Raw genomic sequence first — 5,848 nt, forward strand, 5'->3', positions numbered from 1 at the left:
AGCCAATAATGGTCTTCCCAAGATTATGGGAATCTTCTTATCCTCCTCGAAATTAAGAATTACAAAATTAGCAGGAAATATGAGTTTATCAACCTTGACCAAAACATCCTCCGCAATGCCTTGTGGGTATATAATAGAATGATCGGCTAACTGCAAGGTCATATAAGTAGGCTTTGGATCAGTTAAGTCCAACTTCTTGAAGATTGACAAGGGCATCAGATTGATGCTAGCTCCCAAATCACATAAACATTTATCAAATGACACTTTTCCGATGGTGCAAGGAATAGTGAAGCTTCCAGGATCTTTAAGCTTAGGAGGCAACTTCTGTTGCAGCACAACACTGCATTCCGATGTGAGAGCAACGGTCTTTAAGTCATCAAGCTTCACTTTCCGAGAAAGAATACCTTTCATATACTTTGCATAACTAGGCATCTGTTCAAGAGCTTCAGCAAAAGGTATGTTGATATGAAGTTTCTTGAACACCTCCAGAATCTTCTCAAACTGCTTATCCAGCTTTTTCTTCTGCAGCCTCTTAGGAAAGAGAGGTGGAGGATAGATCTGCTTCTCCCCTGTATTACCCTCAGGAGGAGTGTGTTCAACAGTGATCTTCCTTAGTTCCCCTTCAGCTTCCTTCTGCACTTCTTCTTCGGCCACAACTTCTTCATCCGAAACTTGAGAGTGTTCGGGATTTGCAACCTTCTCAGACCTCAATGTAATTGCCTTTACCTGCTCCTTAGCTTCCCTCTTTCCTGGAACTTCAGTATCACTAGGGAGTGTACCAGGTTGATGATTTAGCAAGACATTTGCAATTTGTCCAATTTGATTTTCCAAGGTCTTGATAGAAACCGCCTAGCTCTTGCACATGAGCCTCAACTCTTCCAATTCAGATTTTTCATTAGACTGTTGTAGCTGAAGTTGTTGCCTTGGTGCATACCGTGGTTGCTGAAAACCAGGAGGGTTGTACTGCTCTGCTAAATACTGCTAATAAGGATGTTGAACCGCATTCTGAGAATTTTTCCAACTGAAGTTAGGATGATTGCAGTTGTTAGGGTGATAGGTGGCTGGCACAGGCTGCTGCGGCCTCTGAAAGTTTCTCCCGAACTGAGCTGATTCACTAGAAACAACACACTGCTCCGCCTCATGGGCACCAGCACAAAGCTCACAGACACTAGTAATCTGATTAACTCCATAATTAGCCAAAGAATCCACCTTTATCATCAAAGCCTTAAGCTGGGCAGTTATAGCAGTAGCTGCATCTAACTCCAGAATTCCTGCTACCTTGTTCTGAGATAGTATCTGAGTAGGATTCTGGTATTCATTTGCAACCATCTGTTCAATTAATTCATAAGCTTCATCGTAGCTTTTAGCCCACAAGGCTCCTCCTGATGTTGCATCAAGCATGGGTCTAGAAGTAGCACCCAAACCATTATAGAAGCAATTAATGATCATCCAGCCATGCATCCCATGGTGAGGGCACTTCCTAAGCATCTCCTTATAGCGATCTCAAGATTCACATAAAGATTCTCCAGATTGCTGAGCAAATTGAGTAATTGCGTTTCTGATTCCAGCAGTCTTTGCCATGGGAAAGAATTTAGTTAAGAAATTTTGAGCAAGATCCTCCCATTTGGTAATAGACCCTGGTGGTAGAAAATACAACCAACACTTAGCTTTATCCCGCAGAGAGAATGGGAAAAGCCTCAACTTAATAGCATCTTCAGAAACTCCATTGAACTTGAAAGTGTCACAAATCTCGATGAAATCTCTGATGTGCATGTTGGGGTCTTCTGCCGGAGAACCCCCAAACTGAACTAAGTTCTGTAACATCTGAATCGTGCTCGACTTGATCTCAAAGGTATTAGCCGAGATAGCTGGTCGAACAATGCTAGACTGAATATCATTAATCTTCAGTTGAGAGTAATCAATTAAAGCCTTCAGATTCGCTTTTGGTTCTCCCATTGTAATAAGTGCTTCTTCTTCAACTTTCTCCTCGACAAGAACTTCCTCGAAAACTTCCTTAGCTACTATAACTTCTTCCTCAGCTTGATCTAGTGTTCTCTTACGAGACCGAGAACGCGTATGCATACACGCTCGCTACAGTACCTCAACACGACAAGGAAACAAGTAAGTAAAATATCCGAGTCACTGAAATTTAATGAAAACTGATGACAAACACATAAACTAAAATTAACACCGAGTCCCCAGCAGCGGCAACAAAAACTTGGTAGGGCTAAAACACACGCTAATATTTATGCAAGTATACGCGATCACAAGTAATATAGAACTATTTCTAGTTCGTTCCCACAGAGACTGGTTAAGTTTATTTCAATCAATGTACTAATGCAATAATGGTATGGTTATTATTCAATGCTAAGATGATTAACAAGTTGAGGTGTTTTAGAACTACGATTAACTAAGATATTATACTAAAGAACATTAACTAAGAGATTTAAAAAGGATTGATTACTATATAACACAAACATGGGATTCTAACTTCATTAAATACTTCATTCAATAGCCTTTTTATTCTTAACCTTAGCATGCAATCGTGATGACACTAATCAGATAACACGAAACTGATAAACGCCAACTTTCGTTGCACGAATACCATACTACCAGATATCCACAAAATAGGTACCAATTATATTGAGACCCTATATGTCTATAGAATTTATCAATATTATGGTTTAATGCACAATTTATCTACCGTGATTACATAGGGCAAGTAAGATGATTAAAATTACCTACGAATCATGCATAACAAATACATGAACCTATGCTAGCATGGCAAATTCTAAACCCCTAAATTCACTTACGCTTCATTAGAGATTAACACGCTATCATATAAATTTGCGACACTCATAAGATGAATAAGCACAACCAATACTAGGATATCATACAATCACCACACACTAAGGCATCAAAACAAATTAACTAAAGAAATCCATAAGTAAATCCACTAGAACCCCACAATAACGATTAGACCATAATTGGACTCATCATCAACGTGGGTTCCGATGAAAGCATGGTATATTAAACGTAGTATTTATACTGAATAAATAATAAAACAAAGTACGGAACAAGAGGATAGGTTCACAAGTAAGAAAACTAGCATCCAAAGTTACAACTTAAAATAAAGAATCATAATAATAAACTAGATCCTCTTCGCCTTTGTTGAATTATGCTTCATGGTCTTCTTACGCCTTCTCCTTAAGCTCTGGTACATCTTGTTATGAAAAATGATCATAAGTTATGTATATATAGCAGCCCATGCAGATTAGAAGTGTTTCGGATTAAAATCAGAGTAGAAACAGGATTCCTGGAATTCGACCCAGCGCGGTCGCGCGCTTCACGAGCGCGGGCGCGCTGCACTTCTGTAATCCTGGCGCGGCTGCGTGCTACTATAGCGCGGCGCGCAGACTCTCTGGAGAAAATCCTAACTTCTGCTTTTCTTACTGGCTTAAGTTGGTCTTTTCATGAGCAATCTTCTTGACACATTCCTAACACCATATTAGCATCAAAACAATGCCAAATCACCTGGATCTTTTATTTATGCCTGAAATGCAAAAACACTACAAATACACATCAAATATATAAATAACTCGAGTACAAAACATCGAATCAAGCCTTTATAGATCAATTTAAGTGGACATATATGCCACTTAATAGTTCACCTATGTTCAAAGCATGTGAAGTAGATTTCAGTGAAGAAGAGTTGATCATAAAGCAAGAAATTGTTGATGAAGATAATGAGAAGAAGAATGCGGAAACAACTCCAACTTCCAAAGCTGAAAAGAATCCCATGGTCAACCAAGATTCCAAGGTACCTGTCAAGGAAATGAAAATTGAAGATGCAAGAAAGAAGAAGAAGAATAGAATTGGGAAGATTGGGATAAACAAAAGCAACAATTTTCTTATATTGCAGATGCTCCAAGGAAGAAATGTGAAAAGTGTGGCTCTATGAATCACCTAACTTATCTTTGTAAAAAGGTGGTTAGCAAGCCAGTTGAAGGAGCCTGCAATTATAATGAAGCCAAGGAAAATGATCCCTATTCATTTTGTGATAAGTTTGACCGCATTCCTTGTAACTTAAAATTAATAAAAAGTTGCCACAAGCTAAAAGTAGATCTCAAAAAAGTCAGTATTAGATCTACAGCTGTAAGGGAAAATGCATAAACATCTATGAATGCTATTTTTTCAGAGACTTCTAACTTTACTTCTGCTAAATCAGTTAACAAGAAGAAAGTACCCAACACTGCTTGGGTTGCTAAACACACTTAAACTCATTGTGTGCAGGGAAAAATGAAAAAGGTCATATGGATCATAGACAGTGGATGCTCCAGGCATATGACAGGGGATAAGGCCCTGCTATCACAATTTGAGGAGAAGGCTGACTCTTTGATGACCTTGGAGACAATAGAAAAGGATTCACAATGGGATATGGCAAGATTATTTCTGGAAATATTATCGTTGATGATGTTGCATTGGTAGCTGGTCTTAAAGTAAATCTTCTCAGTGTCAACCAGTTTGTGGATAAAGGTTTTAAAGTTCTATTTGACAAAGAAGAATGTTTCTTCATCAGCAAGAAAACCAATGAAGTTGCTCTAAAAGAAGCAAGGAAGCTTGTTTGTGTTAGGCACAAAACACGCACTAATAATTCACGCAAGTATACGTGTTCGCAAGTAATATAGAATAAATTCTAGTTCGTTCCCACAGAGACTCAGACTAATTATGTTCAATTAACACTTACTCACCAATGTATGATTACTTCTCAATGTCAAGACAATAACACTTAAATTTGATTAACTAATTATTAACTATAATTAACTACGAGAATTAAACACTTAATTGACACTTGAATTAATAATATTAAACACACATGAGATCATAACTTCATTACTACTTCATTCAATAGTTATCGTTATTACCCTTAGCATGTAACGGTGATGATATTAATCGAACAACACGAAACTGATAAAAGCCAACTTTCGTTGTACTAATACCATTCTACCAAACATCCACAATCAAGATAGAATTTGAATAGGCATCAACTATATTGAGACCCTATATGTCTACAGAATTTGACAACATAATGATTTAAGCACAAGTTTTTCTTTATGATTACACAGGGCAAGTAAAACGGTTAGAGTTACCCACTAATCATGCATACACATACACGAACCTATGCTAGCATGGCAAGTTCTAAACCTCAAGATCCACCATCGCTTCACAGGAGATTAACAGACTATCTTATATATTCGCGACGCACATAAGACGAATAAGCACAACCTATGCTAGATATCATACACTCATCACACACTAAGGTATTAAACAACTAACTAAAGAAATCCATAGTAAATCCGTTATGACCCCATGATCACGATTAGCCCATGACAGAACTCATCGTCACCATAGGTTCATATGAAAACATGATAATACACATAATATAAACTAATAAAAATACTTATTAAAACCAGAGTACGTCACAAGAGTAATAAGGTTCAAAGTAAAGAAAACTAGCATCCACTGATACAACGAATAAAAGAATCACAAGAAAATGTATGCTTCCTCTTCTTCATTGCGATGTGCTAAAACGGTCTTCTTCCTTCTCTCCTTGCTCCTTGCTTGATACCACACTTCTGCGAAACGTCTCTGAGAACTACTTATATAGAAGCCCACAAGAACTAGCCGTCTCAGAAGTCCATCAGAATAAGGATTATAAAATTCAGTATTAAAATTTTCGTCCCTGAGCGGCCGCCCCAGATTCCTGAGCGGGCGCCCAAGCTCCCAGGCGGCCGCCCCAGCATCCTGAGCGGGCGCCCAAGCACCTTCTGGAAAATTCTAAATTTTG

The 5,848-nt window shown here is 38.2% G+C and overlaps 1 non-coding gene across 1 annotated transcript; it reads left to right on the forward strand.

Annotated features, from left to right (window-relative positions):
• Nucleotides 1–1,459: 1,459 nt before the first annotated feature.
• On the forward strand, nt 1,460–1,566 carry LOC141676153 (small nucleolar RNA R71). The gene has a single exon (XR_012556759.1). It is a non-coding gene; the product is annotated as a small nucleolar RNA R71 (small nucleolar RNA).
• The last annotated feature ends 4,282 nt before the right edge of the window (nt 1,567–5,848 follow it).

This window comes from Apium graveolens, chromosome 7 (genome assembly GCF_009905375.1).
Source record: "Apium graveolens cultivar Ventura chromosome 7, ASM990537v1, whole genome shotgun sequence".
NCBI classification, from domain to species: Eukaryota; Viridiplantae; Streptophyta; class Magnoliopsida; order Apiales; family Apiaceae; genus Apium; species Apium graveolens.